Genomic DNA, 17626 nt, shown 5'->3' with positions numbered 1-17626 from the left:
TGCAAAATGTCGATGAGAGCAGGTTCATAGCTGAAGCCAGTGCAAAGGGCAGGGTCAGAGTTCAGCAGCATTTCTGCCTTGGCTGAGTGAAGAGTAGAACCAGGTAGATTTAGGTAGAAGAGCCCTAGTGAAGAGCCACTTTATTCATTCAGGCTTGTAAATTTTAGTGCTCCGTGCTTCCTGCCAGGGCTCCACGCTCATGTGAGTGAGGCCTCTGCTCTGACTGGTGTGAATGCCAGGCCCGAGGTGGGCAGCTGGCAGCTGGGCAGCTAGTTGATTAGCACTGTAGTTTTAGAGCAAGTTCCTGTCTTCCAGGGCCCCCACTCTCCAGAAGAAGCTGTTATACACCTTGGGGCAGAGCCAGGTGGGCAGATCCACTTTCCTGGGCATCTCAACCTTTCCTGGTGACGAGGCCCCTCTTCTCTGTTCGTGGCCTGAGAAGGGTCTGGGTAGAACCAGAATCCAGGCCAGGCCACTGTTGGAATTCGATCAAGTTGGACTTGAACTCTACCTCTGGCGGTGATCCTCATCTATGTGCCCCTCCCCCTCCCCAGGAGGGTCCATTTCAGGAGTTAAAGTCAACTCAATTCCACAACCACTTATTCTTTTCTAGCTGCCAGACACTTTATCTGTTGCAGGGAATATTAAGACTGGAAAGGCATGAACCTTCTCTTCAGGAGCAGTGAACCTAATGAATGTGTGTGGTGGTGGAGGAATGTCCGTGTGTGTGTGTGTGAGAGTGTGTGTGTACATTAACTCACACATGTTTGTGGGAGGCATCCTGAGATACTAGTAGGAAGAAACCTGAACTGGAGTGCAGTGGCTTTGCCCCGGTCCCTGAGTGTTTGGGTCCTCTGTCTTCTCGGAGTCTTGGCTTCCATTGCTGTTCAGCAGTAATAGTGAAGTTTGCTCAGTCTGCATTGAGGGTTTATTGGGAGGATCAGATGGGGCAATGTCCATAAATGGCAAAGCACTCAACACACACACACAGGGGATAGTACACTCATGAATCACACATGTATGTAAACACAGAAGTGAACAGTTATTACCATGAGCCGAGAAGAACAGACTAAAATCCAAGAAGGGGCACCAACGGGAGGAGAAGAAACCCCTGAAAAGGATGCAGGATGTCATTCCAAATGCACCTCCATGTGTGCATGTATTGGTTGATGTAGCGCTGTGCACTGCCCAGACCCTTGAAGTCCCAGCCCTCAGGAGTCCCCCTAGCTCTCCAACAAATCAAGAATGTCCCTCCCACCCTGGCCAGTTTTGCTCAGCGGTTAGAGCATTGGCCTGCGGTCCGGAGGGAGCCGGGTTCGGTTCCCGCTAAGGGCATGTACCTCGGTTGCAGTTTGTCCCCGGCCCTGGTTGGTCATGCGGGTGGCAGCCACTCGATGTGTCCCTTTCACATCGATGTTTCTCTCTCTCTCTCTCTTCCTCTCTCTCCCTCCCACTCTATCTGTACAAAAAATGGAAAAATGTCCTCGGGTGAGGATAAAAAAAAAAAAAAAAGAATGTCCCTCCCAACTCTCAGGAGGCTGCCCCTCCTCAGGTCCAGGCCATCATTATTGTCAGCTCCAGACACTATTGAGCATGAACTAAGGGTGAGGCAGGGGAGCCACAAGGAGAGCTAACAGTTATAAAGTATCTAGTACCATGTACACAATACCATGTAAACACTCTACAGTCATTACCTCACTTTATTGTTGACCATAACTCAGCAAGATAGGTATGGTTATTTGCATTTTACAGAATAATAATAATAAATAATATTTATTAAATGCTAACGCGCATTGCCCTGGCCGGTTTGGCTCAGCGGTTAGAGCGTCGGCCTGCGGTCCGGAGAGACCCGGGTTCGGTTCCCGCTAAGGGCATGTACCTTGGTTGCAGTTTGTCCCCAGCCCTGGTTGGTCGTGTGGGTGGCAGCCACTCGATGTGTCCCTTTCACGTCGATGTTTCTCTCTCTCTCTCTCTCTCTCTCTCCCTCCCTCTCCCTCCCTACCACTCTATCTGTAAAAAAAAAAAAAAAAAAAAAAAAAAAAAAATAAATGCTAACGCGCATTAATGTATATAATCCTCACAACAGCCTTGTGAGGTTAGTACTATTATTCTTTGTCCCCGCTTTTTGGAAGACAAGACAGAAGCAAACTGAGGTTAAGCAATTTTCCCAAGGTTACTGGTATGTAGTTGTAGCCAACTGCCTGTTTTTGCTCAGATTCATTCCCTGCCTCTCCTAACCTCTGTGCTACATTAGAGAGGACTACATTTCCCAGGCTCCCTTGCTCTCTGGTTTCCAGGTTGATTCAATCAATGGGAAGACCAGTGAAGGCTTAGAGAGAGGAGAGAAGCCTTATTATTTTCTCTCTCTCTTTGTCTCTCCTTCCTGTTGTATCTCTGGCAACAGCTGTGTCTCCTCTACAACTCTGGAATCTGCCCTACAAGCCCTTCCTCTATGGTCTCAGCTCTCACCAGGGTGCCTCCATGACTCCTACTCTGGGCTTCAACAACCTTACCTCCTCCTCCAATTGCATCCCCAGTGGAATAACTTCCTGTTCTTGCATTAGGCTTCTTAATCCTTTCATCTCATGTCACTAGTTCTCTGTATGAAATCCCCTCTGCTTGAAAGACCAAGAAGACTTTTCATTTTCCTAGGTGCACCTTACTGATACCTAGATAAAATGATCATTGAGCCCCCTGTCTTAATCTTTTCAGATGAGAAAACACACTCAGTTTTACTCTAGGTTGTAAAACCAATGAAGTACAGACAAAAACAAAAAAGCTAAGAAAATTTGGGATAATTTTTAAAAATGAGAAGAGCCCTGGCCGGTTTGGCTCAGCAGTTAGAGCGTTGGCCTGTGGTCCAGAGAGACCTGGGTTTGGTTCCCACTAAGGGCACGTATCTCGGTTGCAGTTTGTCCCCGGCCCTGGTTGGGTCATGCGGGTGGCGACCACTCGATGTGTCCCTTTCACGTCGATATTTCTCTCTCTCTCCCTCCCTCCCACTCTATCTGAACAAAAAGTGGAAAAATGTCCTCGGGTGAGGGTTAAAAAAAAAAAAAAGAGAGAACATATCCTTTTAGATATCAAAACAGACCTTGAAGCTATAGCAATGAAAACAATGCAATGCAGACAGAATCAATTGAACAGAGTACGGTCCAGAAACAGCCTTAGGAATAAAAGAATATTTTATCTGTTAAAAGGGGCATTTCAAATAAATAGGAAAATGCTACTAGAGGGTTAGCTGACCCATCAATTTGGGAAAAGACCCCAAAATAAATTCCACATAGACTGAGGAGTTCAATCTTGTGAAAATACTAAAATTAATGACCTAACTTCTTTTTTCTGCTAAATCTTGGAATTAGGAAAGTTATTTTCAAGCAAGAGTGAAAATACAAAAGCCATAAAAAAAAAGGGGCAAAGCTGACAGGTTTACAACTTTCGTAACAGTTTAAAATGTCAGTATTATAAAGAACTCAAAGCTCTAAATAAATTCTCGCCTAAGTGGTTCTGTTTGGGAGCTCCACAGTGCTCTGCAAATGGGGAGGGAGGCTGGGACTCAGTTTCTTGGGTGCTCTTCCTGTTCCTCGAATGGAGAAACTGTACATTTCTAGCCCTTTACTCAGCTCCAGTCACAAGGAGCCGCCTCACCCAGGTGGGGAGATACAGCCTGCTCCCTCGTGGGTGGTTTTCATTGAGTCCTTGTGCTGCAAAATGAGATCAGCTCAAGCCGAAGGTGTTTGAAAGGTGGAAAGAAAGAGGGCAGGAATTCCGTACACTTTTTAAGAAAATCTATCCACCTGGCCTGCTAATTTGCTCATGACTGCTTGGGAGAGGGCAAGGAGGAAGGAAGAGAGGAGCTTCCGAACAACCGGGAAGTGGGCATCTCCAGCAGTGTGGGCGAGGAGACATCCCTGGGCAGGACAGCCCAGGACACTTAGCATGGAGAGTCTTCCCTTAGGTTCCTCCTACGGTACAGACTGGGTCTCCAAACTGTGTAAATTATTTTGTTTCTAGTTTGAGTGTCTTTTTTATTTACATTAAGTTTTTTCTGAATTAGAGTTAAAAAAAATATATTATTTAAATACAGACAGCCATGCCATGGCCGGTTTGGCTCAGCGGTAAGAGCGTCCCCGGTTCGATTCCGGCCAAGGGCACATACCTCAGTTGTTGTTCATTCCCGGCCCCTGTTGGGGTCGTGTGGGTGGCAACCAATTGATGTGTCTCTCTCACATCGATGTTTCTCTCTCTCTCTTCCTCCCTCTCTTCCTCCAGCTCTATTTGGGGATTAATGTAAAAATATCCTCAGGTGAGGATTAAAGTAAATAAATAAATAAACAAATAAATACATACAGCCCGGCTGGTGTGACTCAGAAGTTGAGCATCGATCCATGCACCAAGAGGTCACTGGTTCAATTCCCAGTCAAGGCACATGCCCAGGTTGTGGGCTAAATCCCCAGTGTGGGGCATGCAGGAGGCGGCTGATTGATGTCTCTCATCGATGTTTCTATCTTTCTCTCCCTTTTCCTTCCTCTCTCTCCCTAAAAGTAAATAAAGAAAAAAATTAAAAAAAATACATACAGTAAAAAGGAATATAAGTTTAAATATTAGAGGTTTCTGGTCCAATCACTAATTGGACATTTTGCCCCAACTCAAACCCCTGGACTTTTTGTCCAAATGTACTTTGTCCTGAGGATTGTTACCCTGTGGACTTATTTAATAAAATCATTCAAATAAATAACCCTTGTTTTAGTGGAAAGTGCTTTCTTCTTTGTCAAAAAATAAAAGTGAAGCCCTGGCCGGTTGCTCAGTGGTTAGAGCATTGGCCTGCGGTCTGGAGAGACCCAGGTTTGGTTCCCACTAAGGGCACGTACCTCGGTTGCAGTTTGTCCCCGGCCCTGGTTGGGTCATGCGGGTGTCAACCACTCGATGTGTCTGTCCCTTTCACGTCTATGTTTCTCTCTCTCTCTCTCCCTCCTACTCTATCTGAACAAAATATCAAAAAATGTCCTCAAGGGAGGATAAAAAAATAAAAGTAAAAAGAAATGTGCACATGACATATGTGCGTGTGTGTACTAAAAGGACACTTGACAAGCAGTCCACAGTAGTTACCCACTGGGGAATGGGAGTCGAGACTTAAATTTGCATCTTATATATTTTTGTATGACTTTTTCTTTAAGAAGCATGCTACTGGCTGGCCAATATGGCTCACTGGTTGAGCATCAACCCATGTACCAAGAAGTCAACAGTTCGATTCCCGGTTGGGGCACATGCCCAGGTTGTGGGCTAAATCTCCAGTGGGGGGCATGCAGGAGGTGGCCAGTCAATGTTCTCTCTCATCCATGTTTCTATCTCTCTCTCCCTCTCCCTTCCTCTCTCTCTCAAATCAATAAAGAAAAAAAATTGTTTAAAGAAGCATATGCTACTATGTAATTTTTATTCCAATTAAAAAATGTAAACAAAGCTGGCAAGGCACAAGGAATCCAAGGTGCTTCGTGACCCCAGGCTCCTCTGGTCCTGGAGAAGATGGGAGTCTGGTGGTGGGAGTGACCACTGAGCCATGGGGTGGGCGGAAAAGGGGGATATGGACCTTCCAGGCAACGGGAGTATGAGGGGAAAGAAGAAAGGTCACAAGCAGAGTGGGGATGGCCAGAGGGTTGGAGTCCTGGGGGTGAGTGGAAAGCTGAGGAGGAAGCAGGTGTGAAGAGCGACTGAGAGTTGACCCTGAGGGGATGAGGAGTCATTGCTTTGAGGAGGATTATCCAGATGGCAGTTCTCAAAGTGTGGTTCAGAGACCCCATGGTCCTGAAGACCCTTCCAGGGGGGTTATGAGGTCAAACTACTTTCATAACAACACTAAGATGTTATTTACCTTTTTTATTCTCATGCTATCCTGAGTATGCCATTGAGTTTTCCAGAGGCTACATGACATGTGATGATATCATCCCTCTAATGTTCAAACATGTAATATTTTTATGTTTTTGTTTCTAAGAGAATTAGCCTTTATTTCCTTGTTTCCCAAATAAAGTTGCCTGAGCTGGTTGCTTTTTGGTGATTACTCAAAGAAACCAAATCCCATATCCTCGGCTGACTCCTCCAACTCTTCTTTGCTTCAACCTTGGCTGGGGCGGCGGCCACAGGGGCAGATGGATCAGCCAAGGAGGACTTGACCTTTTCAGCAAGTGGGAGACGGTCAGTCTCCACAGACAAAGCCAGGACCCGCTTGCACCCATTGATGATAGAGTGGGGCACTAATACAACAACCAGTTGGATGACCGGTCGGCAGACATGCGTCGGCAGCATTGCAGTCACCCTCCAGGAGGCGGGAACGAAGTTTCCTCTGTGATGTCAAGCACTCTGGGGTTGCAGCTGCTGTGCTGTCAAATGCCTGCTGGATGATCAGCACAAAGGAGAAGGGAGAGATGTTCAGCATGTTCAGCTGTGTGGCTTCCCTGGCTCCCACTCTGTCTCTGGCTGCACATCACTCGAGATTTCAGTGGTGACGCCTAAAGCCTGGAAGAAGGAGGTCTTCTTGGGCCCCAGTGTTCTGGGCTGGCACAGTGACGTCACAGGGCGCAATGGCACCAGCACGGGCGGCAGCTGGCACCTTGTAGGCCAGCAGCATGTGGCTGATCTCAGGGAGGTCCTCCGGAGCTGGGTTGTGTTCCAGATGCCCTGGACAGCCTTGCACATCATGGTGTCCGTGCCCATCAGCAGCACAGCCTTCCCAGGAGGAACGTGCGGACCTGCTCCCACAATGAAGCATTTGGATAATCATCCAGAAGTTGGATGATCTTAAGGAAGCAGTCAAACTTCCAACTCAGCCTGTTTTCCTGGGCATCACAATGGTATATCAGGGATTGCCATGTGGGGTTTGTTTTTTTTTTAAAAAATATTTTTCCTTTATTGATTTTTAGAGAGAGAGAGGAAGGGAGAGGAAGAGATAGAAACATTGATGAGAGAGAACATTGGATTGGCCGCCTCCTGTGTGCCCCCAACTGGGGATTGGGCTCAAGAGCTGGGCATGTGCCCTGACCGGGAAACAAACCAGCAACCTCTTGGTACATGGGTTGATGCTCAACCACTGAGCCACACGGGCTGAGCACCATGCGGGGTTTAAAGACAATGTCACTCTCACAAGGATGACTGGCTACAGGAGGGCCTGTAATGGTTTTTCTAATAAACTAATACATATTTCTAAAATTTCCCACACAATTTTTTTTTTAATCCTCACTTGAGGACATTTGTGCATGTATCTTCAGATAGCATGGGAGAGAGAGAGAGAGAGGGAGAGAGAAACATCGATGTGAGAGACACACATCGACTGATTGCCACCGGCACAACCCCAACCGGGGCCAGGGACAAACTGCAACTGAGGTACGTGCCCTTAGTGGGAACCGAACCTGGGTCTCTCTGGACTGCAGGCCGACACTCTAACCTCTGAGCCAAACCGGCCAGGGCTCCCACACAATTTTAATGCAATAAATATTAATAGATAGAATCTACATAAACAAAACTCTTTGGGGTTCTCAATAATTTTTAGAGTTTAAAGGGGTCCCGACCCCCAAAACTTTGGAACTGCTCATCTAGAGAGAGTAGTAACAGTGGGAATGAAGGGGAAGGGACAGTGGTTGGCAGCTATGGAGATTTCCAAGTGAAGCGACTGAAGTGATGGCTGATTTCTTCTTGCCACGTACGGCAAAACACAAGAGGACAGAGATAATTTGGAGGAAGGACTATTAAACAAAAAGGAGCTAGACTTTGATGTCTTTACAAATTCTCAGCCTCTCCAGAGGCAGAAGATACTAAAATTAAGAAATGGCTTCTGAGCCCTGGACAGTTTTGGCTCAGATGCTAGAGTGTTGCCTGTGGACCGAAGGGTTAAGGGTTCAATTCCAGTCAAGGATACATACCTAGGTTGCAGGTTCGATCCCTTTTTCACATCAATGTTTCTCTCTCTCACTCTCTCTCCTTCCCTCCCTTCCTCCTTTCCACTCTATCTAAAAAAATTAATGGAAAAAATATACTCAGGTGAGGATTAACAACAACAACAAAAAAACCCAAACAAACAAAAGAAATGGCTTCTGAGAAAAATGTAAATCCAAGGGGCAGTTCCAACAGTGATCTAGAGATAGAGCAAATGGTGTGACTGTAAGTCTCTTGTTAAGATCTCACAAATATCAGTGGTAGGCGCTCGTAGTAGCATCCGAGCACGCAAAGAACCCTTTTGACAGATATGTGCTTTACAGCTTCTCTCAAACAATAGGACCTCTGGGACACTTAAAGTATTGTTCCTTTGCTGTCTCCATCGGAAAGGGAAAGGGCTTATCTCAGAGATTTGTGGATGTAGCTTTGGCTAATGGGGTGAACCCTAATGAGAATCACATGAGACCCAGTAAGTTTTTGTGAGAATGCTATCAGCAAAAACAGTGTCAACTCGGAATGAAAGGGACAGGGATGGTACACGCCGAAAAAAAGGCCGTTGGACCTCCAAAATTCTAACTGCCAGGGAAAAGGCTGAGAAAACAACACATCTCCAAACACAGGTGCTACCTTTCATGAAAAAGAAAGGCCCAGATGGCAAAATCTAGAACCGTGGAGAATTATTCCCGGTCCTCGAAACCTAATTATGTAACTTCCAGCATTTGCCTGGCTGGGCTTTGGAACTGCTATGAACCTTTGAGGGATCCTTTATGGCTCTCACTTTCCCCATTTTTCAAGAGGAATGTCCACAGCATTTATCCCACGCCTGCTCCACTAGTGTGTATATCCAGGGGTAGGCAAATAACATGTCTAGTTTCACAGGTCCACAAATGGAGAGGAAGTGCTTTCAAGAAACTTGCCCTGGCCGGTTTGGCTCAGTGGTTAGAGCGTCAGCCTATGGTCCAGAGAGACCCGGGTTCAGTTCCCGCTAAGGGCACGTACCTCAGTTGCAGTTTGTCCCCGGCCCTGGTTGGGTCGTGTGGGTGGCAGCTACTCGATGTGTTCCTTTCACGTCGATGTTTCTCTCTCTCTCTCTCTCTCTCTCTCTCTCTCTCTCCCTCCCTCCCTCCTTCCCTCCCTCCCTCCCTCCTGCTCTATCTGAACAAAAAATGGAAAAGTGTCCTTGGATGAGGATAAAAAAAAGAAAGAAAGAAACTATACTAGGAACCAGATCCATACCTGGCCCCAACTTAATTAACGAAATTCCGGGTATTGAACTAGTGCTGTAATGGGATGCAGCTTTTGAGGACCTTATGAGGTCGCCAGTCCCTGGCAACCACTATTCTACTTTCTGTTCCTATGTTTCACGCATATTGTAGCACGTGTCAGAATTTCCTTCCCTTTTAAGGCTGAATAATATTCCATTATATGTATCGTTCACATCCTGTTTATTCATTCATCCACTAATGGACACTTGGGTTGCTCCCACTTTTTGACTATTGTCAACAATGTTGCTCTGATCATGAGTGTACAGTGTGCGAGTATCTCTTTTTTTTTTTTTTATCCTCACCTGAGGACATTTTTCCATTTTTTGTTCAGGTAGAGTGGGAGAGAGAGAGAGGAACAGAGAGAGAGAAACTTCGATGTGAAGGGACACATCGAGTGGTTGCCACCCGCACAACCGACCAGGGCCGGGGACAAACTGCAACCGAGGTATGTGCCCTTAGCGGGAACCGAACCCGGGTCTCTCAGGACCTCAGGCCGACGCTCTAACCGCTGAGCCAAACCGGCCAGGGCACGAGTATCTCTTTAATAAGCCTCTGCTTTTGATTCTTTTGGATACATACCCAGAACTTTGTTGTTTTAAGGCCCTAAATTTGGAGATAATTTGTTACATAGCAATAGATAACTAATAGAGGAGTAGATTTGAGAGATATCACAAACAGAAACTTCTTTTTTCCCCATTTTAACATGGAAATTTCCCATGTACAGAAAAGTTGAAAGACTTTATCAATGAACATCCATCTTACATGACATAGATTAAATTATTACTAGTTTGCTATATTTACTTTTAAATTAGGTTAAATAAAATGAAATATCTCCTTTCATTGATTAGAAATGATATAATATTGGCAAATATCATATGGTTCAATCTTATACCTTTCTATATTTTTTCTGGACCACTTGAAAATATATTCTCGACTTCATGATATCCACCTCTAAATACTTAAGCATCTCCTAAAAATAAAAATATTTTTCTCTAGCCCTGGCTAGTGTGGCTCAGTTGGCTGAGCATTGTTCTGTGCACTGAAAGGTTGCCGGTTTGATTCCTGGTCAGGGCACATGCCCAGGTTTTGGGTTCAATCCCTGGTCAGGGTGCATATGGAAGGCAGCCAATCCATATTTCTCTGTCACATCAATGTTTCTCTCTCTCTCCCTCTCCCTCTCCCTTCCTCTCTGTCTAAAATCAATAAAAATATTTTTAAAAGATATTTTTCTCTATAAATAAACACCATTATTACATCAAAAAAAATTAATGCAGCCCTGGCCGATTTGGCTCAGCAGTTAGAGTGTTGGCCCGCGGACAAAAGAATCCCAGGTTTGATTCTGGCCAAGGGCACATACCTCTGTTGCGGTTCATCCCTGGCCCCAGTTGGGATCGTGTGGGTGGCAACCAATCGATGTGTGTCTCTCTTCCTCCCTCTCTCCCTCCCACTCTATCTGAAGATAAATGTAAAAATATCCTCAGATGAGGATAAATAAAAATAAATTAATGTAATATCACCTAAGAAAAAATTTTAAATATATATATTCCAAAATCAGATTTCTCTGGCAGTACCTAAAATGTGTTCTGCAGCTGGATTTCTGAACTAGAAAATATAGTTCATCCATTGCATTTGGTTCCTAGGCCTCTTTGGTCTCACACACTTTACTTCTGAAAGTGTGTGTGTGTGTGTATGTGCCTATGGATGTTGGTGAATAGATATGCTTTTGGGGGGGAAGAGAATCCAAAGTGTTCATTAGATTCTCTAAGTGGTGATACACCAAAGGCTGAGAACCAATGATGTAAAAGCAGTAGATAATTGACTTGAAGAGGAAGAAAAGCCAAACACAATGACTGAGCAACAGTCCACCAGGAGGCTGGTTTTGGGGGGACTAGCATAGCTTTAGACGAGTAATATAATCTCATTGTCTCTAATTTGGAAATAATAACATTGGTCCAGCTAACTCCGTGGGAAGGTACATGTGAAAATACTTTGCATCTCAGAGATGGCTCAGAGACCATCAAAATCTAGGCCCATATTCATTTCTAAAATTACAGGGAATTCAAGTTTCTGAGACTTCGCACTCTTACTTCTCCCCACGTTGCAGTGAAGAGAGAAAATGTGGAGTCATAGGCTGGTGGGTTGCATTTCTCCTTCTACTCACACTCTGAGTGAGGGAACCTGGAGAGAAAGCAAGGTCTGTGCTCATCTCTTGATTGGTGTAGCACCTGCATGTTCTTGCATTGTCTGGCTGAGGGCCTGCCTGGCAGCTCGGCTAGACTCCTGCCTAGAAATGGCATGGAATGGGAATAGCCCAAGGCTGATTGTTTAATCCCAATGGAACCCTTTCCCAGGACTTAAGTACCTCTCTCACCATAGGTAGCTTGCCCAAGTTACTTCAATATCCTTCCTACGGGAAATGGGCTTATTTTTCTATGCTTCTTCCAGAGGCCCGGTAGTACTTAGTATTTAGAAAAGAATTTGTGCCCAGGTCAGGCTGGGTATGGGGAAGGGACCAGAATCAAGACCCAGCCTTCCCTGGCCAACTATTTTGTAAGGTAAAAATGATGAATGCCATGTGGCCCCTGGAAACTGAATCTATCCCTGATAAGGATTGCAGTTGAGGAAAAAGAGCCACAATACCATAATGATCTCTGTTTTAATGAAAGCACCCTCTTTATTGATAATAAACTTAGGAAGATTTACTTGGGTAAATATCTGACAATCCATCCTCCAAGTTCTATGCCAGCTTTTGTTCTCAGATGCCAGGTGTGGATTTCCCAATGTAATATCTTTATGAAACGTGGCAAGTTTAAACACAACCATTTTACTATTGCTCACCTCTGAATTCTGTTTTATGTTCTCAAAATGCCTAAGATTTTTTAAAAGGTGTTAATCTTTCAGCAGTCTTCTATTTAATAACTAGGAACTTAACCAAGCTATGTGATCCTTATAAAACCTTAGACCCTTTGGGAGTCAGTAAGAAGATGAAGTCCAGCAGATGTGAGTTTGGATTAGCCGTTGACCTAACAGTTGGTAAGCTGTTTACCCTCTCTAAGCCTTGGTGTTCTCACTCGTAAAAGCAGGACTCAAAATCTATTTCACAAATACATGGTTTGTTTGTTTTCATCTTTATTGTTGAAAGTATTACAGATGTCTCCTCTTTTTTCTCCCATTGGCCCCCTCCTCCCTGCTCCCACCCCCTCCCTGCTTTCCCTAAACTATTGTCTGTGTCCATTGGGATAAATCTATTTTGAATGTTTACCACATACCAGGCACTGTTTTGGTTTGTTTTTAATCCTCACCAGAGGATATTTTTCCATTTATCTTCATACGGGGAAGAAGGGGGAGAAAGAGAGAGAGAAACATCAGCGTGAGACAGACAGAGAGACACATCGACTGGTTGCCTCCTGCTCGACCCCGACAGGAACCAGGGATGAACTGCAACACAGGTACGTGCCCTTGACCAGAACTGAACCCACAACTCTTCTTCAGTCCTCGGGTCAACACTCCAACCATTGAGCCAAACGTCCAGGGCTACCAGGCACTGTTTTAAGCACCAGGGGAAACAAGAAAGATATGCTCCTTGCCCTCAATTTATCACAAGACATGGCTACTAAATAAGAGATCACACAATTAAGTAGTTAATTCCAATTGTAATAACAGCATCTACCCAGAAAATGTTGTGAGGATTAAGAGTCAGTCAGGCCCAGCCGGTGTGGCTCAGTGGTTGGGCATCGGCCCATGCACCAAGAGGTCACAGGTTCGATTCCCGGTCAGGGCACATGCCCAGGTTGTGGGCCTGATCCCCAGTGGGGGCATGCAAGAGGCAGCCAATCAATGTTTCTATCTCTCTCTAAAACAAATAAAGAAAAAGAAAAAAATCAGTAAGGCAAATTAAAAACTGATGTCATAATAATATTTATTAGTTTTGCTAACAGTCCTAATTAGTATAAATGTGTGTTGGGTATTAGTCCTTCCTAATTGTTTGTATATACAGTTGACCCTTAAACAAGGGTTTGAACTGGGGGATGGGGCACTTAATACATGAATATTTTTCAATAAATAAGTACAATACTGTAAATGTATTTTCTATCCTTATGATTTTCTTTATAACATTTTCTTTTCTCTAGTTTACTTTAAGAATACAGAATATAATACATATAACATATAAAATACGTGTTAATCAACTGTTTATGTTATTAGTAAGGCTTCTGGTCAACAGTAGGCTATTAGTAGTTAAGTTTTGAAGGAATCGGAAGTTATACATGAGTTTTCAATTGTGTGTGGGGGTCCGTACCCCTACCCCCCACATTGTTCAAGGGTCAACTGTATCTTTTTTTAATGTCTTTTTGTTTTCTTTATTGATTTTAGATAGAGAGGAAGAGAGAGGGGAAAAAAAGATAGAAACATCGATGAGAGAGAACATCGATTGGGTGCCTCCTGCATGCCCCCAACTGGGCATGTGCCCTGACTGGGAATCAGACTGGCGACCTTCTGATGCATGGGTCAATGCTCAACCACTGAGCCACACCAGCCAGGCAAGAGTCACTTGTATTTAAGTGGTTAGAAGTAACAGCCATCATGTGACTTAGATGTGTGTTCCTTAGAGCAAATGGGAAGACAGCATTCCTCTTTATGCTGAGGACATAGTCTTCTCAAGCTAAGGAAAGGAGCCGAACTTGTTGCTAATTGCTACTAGGAAGAACAGTGTAGCATTAACATTGAGGAGACCCGCAGTGCCTAGCCTGTGAGCACTGAACCCCCAGGGGAGTGGAGGGTGTAGGCACGAAGTTTTAGAAAGAGTCTCTGAATTCTGATGTGCACCAGTTATTGTGCAGAGAATGAAACATATTTTGCCCACATATGGACATTACTTAACCTGTGTAGATGCTGGTGTGATTAATGCAGTACAGAACCCTTTAAACGAATCAATGAAGTCCTCCATTATTTCATTGCCTATTTCTCACTAAAATTTTATCTTGCCTCTTCCTAGCTTAAACCTTTAACATGCCCTAGCCGGTTTAGCTGAGCAGTTGGAGCGTCAGCCCTTGGACTCGAGGGGTCTTGGGTTCGATTCCCAGTTGGGAACACATACCTGGGTTGCAGGTTCAATCCCTGGCCTTTGTTGGGGTCGTGAGGGAGGCAACCAGTCAATGTATCTCTCTCACATGGTGTTTCTCTCTCTCTCTCCCCCCCTCCCCCCACCCCCAACCTTCCACTCTATCTAAAAAACCAGTGAAATCAATGGAAAGGTATCCTCAGGTGAGGATTAACAACAAACAAACAAAAAAGCCTTTAACAGCTCCTCACTGTTCAGGATAAAGTCCAGATTCCCTCCCAGGCACTGCAAGATTCTCCTGGCTTCTCTTGGCATCTGCGGCACCCACCCTTGCCTATGCACCAAGCTCTGACATGAAGGCTCTTCCAGGCTGCGGCTCAGGGCCCTCGGCATACAATGCAACCCCTGTCCTGGCACGAATAGAGCCAGAGCGCCTGAGCGGGAAAGATCCAGTCAAAAGAGTTCAAAACATGAGGCTTGGGCTAGAAACAAATGACAAAGATTTATTCAAGAGTTTTAGGATTTGCAAATCAAAAACACTCCAGGTAACACCCAGGGTGTTTCCAAAAAGAAAGCAAATGGTCTGTGTTTTTATAGTAGAAAGCAGACATTTGAGAAAAGTCCGTCCTGCATTTTTAGCCTGCAGATTGGCTCGGGACGGCCACATTCCAGGTGTCCAGTGGTCTGAGTAACAGATGCTAGGTAGTCTGGGAAAATGAAACATTCTTTCTTAAGCACGTCCAGTGGTCATCTGTGAGAGATACGCTGCAGCAGCACACCGACCTTTTTTTCCTAAGTTCTTCAAAAGTTCCTATGGAATTTACGTACATCAGGCACAGAGGCACGACTGAAAAGTCCCAAAGTTTAAGTTGCTAGGCTACTTAAAGCAAGAATAGAGTAATTTTCTCATGCCTCAGCCTCATTGATTTTAATAGTTTAGCAGCCTGGCCATGTGACTCCATTTTCCCCCCTCTTTTCCTCAACATGGACCCTTCCTGCAGGCATCATGCCATTTGAGTGGGCACCGGTCCACTTGGGCATGGCAACCAGCAGTTCTTGCCTAGACCACCTCTCTCCCAGGCTTCCATTCTACCCTCTCTCTCCCTCTTTCCCTCTGGGAGTCATCAAGGCCCAGGTGGAGGTTAGGTCCCTTAGCTTTTTCCCTCCATCACGGTAGTATCAATCCTACCTCACTACATCCCTCCAAAGAAGGGCATGAGCCATTTTCTCATCGACAGCCATTTTCTTCTCAAGGATTTCAAAAATGAACAATCTTGGAAGTCACAAAACTTCTTGATGTCAGTTTTCCATGGACTCTCTTCCTTCAGTGTCGTATGGAAAGCCGAGCTCCCTAATACCCCAAGCCTTTGTGTGCCATGCTTTCAATTTTCAAATCCCTGGGGAGAGTCGCTGATAAAAGGGAGGAGGCATTTTTACTGCTTTCCCCACCCTTAACACCCTCAAAAGAATGAAAAACAATTAACTCTATATTTTAAAAGATGAGAAAAAATAGAGCAATTATTCCATTTTTTATCTAATATCATCCTAACCAAAGAATGTACTTAATATATAGGTTCACTTTAATAAAAATAAAATGAACACATGTACCTACTAATCAGCCCCCCCTTTTTATTTATTTATTTTTGTTACAGATGTTTCTCCTTTTTCCCCCATTGACACCCTTCTCTCCGCTCCAGTTCCCCCCGCCTGTCCCCGCCTTCACAGTATTGTTGTCTGTGTCCATTGGTTATGCATATGTGCATAGAAGTTCTTTGGTTTATCTCTTCCTGCCCTCCCACCTTCTCTCCCTCTGAGGTTTGTCAATCTGTTCCCTACTTCCATGTTTCTGGGTCCATTTTTTTATCAGCTTATTTTGTTCATTATATTCCACAAATAAGTGATATCATGTGATATTTGTCTTTCTCTGACTGGTTTATTTCACTCAGCATAATACTCTCCAGGTCCCTCCATGTCGTCGCAAAGAGTAAGAGATCTTTCTTCCTTACAGCTGCATAGTATTCCACTGTGTAAATGTTCCACAGCTTTTAATCCACTCATCTTTTTTTTTTTAATTTTTTTTTTTATTGATTTTCGAGAGAGAAGAAGGGAGAGGGATAAAGAGATAGAAACATCAATGAGAGAGAACATTAATTGGTTACCTCTTGCATGCCCCACACTGGGGATCAGGCCCACAACCTGGGCATATGCCCTGACCAGGAATCGAACTGGTGACCTCTTGGTGCACGGGTTGATGCTCAACCACTTAGCCACACCAGCCGGGCAATCCACTAGTCTATTGATGGACACTTGGGCTGTTTCCAGATCTTAGCTATTGTAAACAGTACTGCTATGAACATAGGGATGCTTTTGTTCTTTCTGATTGGTGTTTCAGGCTTCTTAGGATATATTCCTAGCAGTGGGATCACTAGGTCAAATGGCAGTTCAATTTTTAATAGTTTGAGAAAACATCATATTGTTTTCCACTGTGGCTGCATCAGTCTGCATTCCCACCAGCAGTCTCCCCTTTTCTCCACACCCTCGCCAGCACTTGTTTGATGACTTGTTGATGGCAGCCATTCTGACAGATGTGAGGTGATATCTCATAGTCGTTTTAATTTGCATCTCTCTGATGATTAGTGATGTTGAGCATTTTTTCATGCCTCTTGGCCATTTGCATGTCCTGTTTGGAGAAGTGTCTATTCAGGTCTTCTGTCCATTTTTAAATTGAATTCTTTGTCTTCTTTTTGTTGTGTTGTATCTAACCAGCTTTTAAAAATCTAATTTTAAAAAATAAGCCAGAGAAAGAAAATCTAATTTAACTAGTGACTTCGAAGGTCCTGTATGCATTTCCCTGGTCACACCCTTTTCTCTCCCTCCAGGGGTACCTACTATCCTGAATTTTGACTTAATCATTGCCTTCTTGTTCTTCAGAGTTTTACTACTCATGTATATTTTAATTTGGGAGAGTTTTTTATTTTATGAACATCACAAAGTATAATTCTCTGTGACTCATTTTTTCCCTTCAACTGTGTGTTTTTAAGACGCATCTCTGCTGCTGCGTGCAGCGACAGCTCACTCATTTTCATTGGTGCCTTGTGTTCCGTTGGACGTGATCCTGTGTCAACCTTTCCCCGTGATGGCAGTCATTTGCATGTTTCTATTTTTTTGTTATTACAGACAGTGCTAACCATTCTGATACCTGTCTCCAGCTTTAATGACACAAGCAAGCTGTGCACTGCCAAGTGAAGGTGAAGACACGGTTCTGGAAGTCCCATCATAATGGTCCATTGTTTGGAAACATATGACAAACAGCTGGAACAACTCCAGAGAAATAGCTCCACCCTAGTGCGGAGGAGAAAGTAATAAATAAGCCATGTTA

General features: G+C 44.4%; 1 pseudogene; it reads right to left on the bottom strand.

The window, feature by feature from the left end:
* Positions 1 to 6052: 6052 nt before the first annotated feature.
* On the bottom strand, positions 6053 to 8710 carry LOC118630570 (annotated as a pseudogene).
* Positions 8711 to 17626: the final 8916 nt, after the last annotated feature.

The sequence above is a fragment of the Molossus molossus genome, unplaced genomic scaffold (genome assembly GCF_014108415.1).
Source record: "Molossus molossus isolate mMolMol1 unplaced genomic scaffold, mMolMol1.p scaffold_m16_p_15, whole genome shotgun sequence".
Taxonomy (NCBI): Eukaryota; Metazoa; Chordata; class Mammalia; order Chiroptera; family Molossidae; genus Molossus; species Molossus molossus.
Note: the sequence above shows the minus strand (reverse complement) of the source record. Positions and strands in the feature narration are given on the sequence as shown.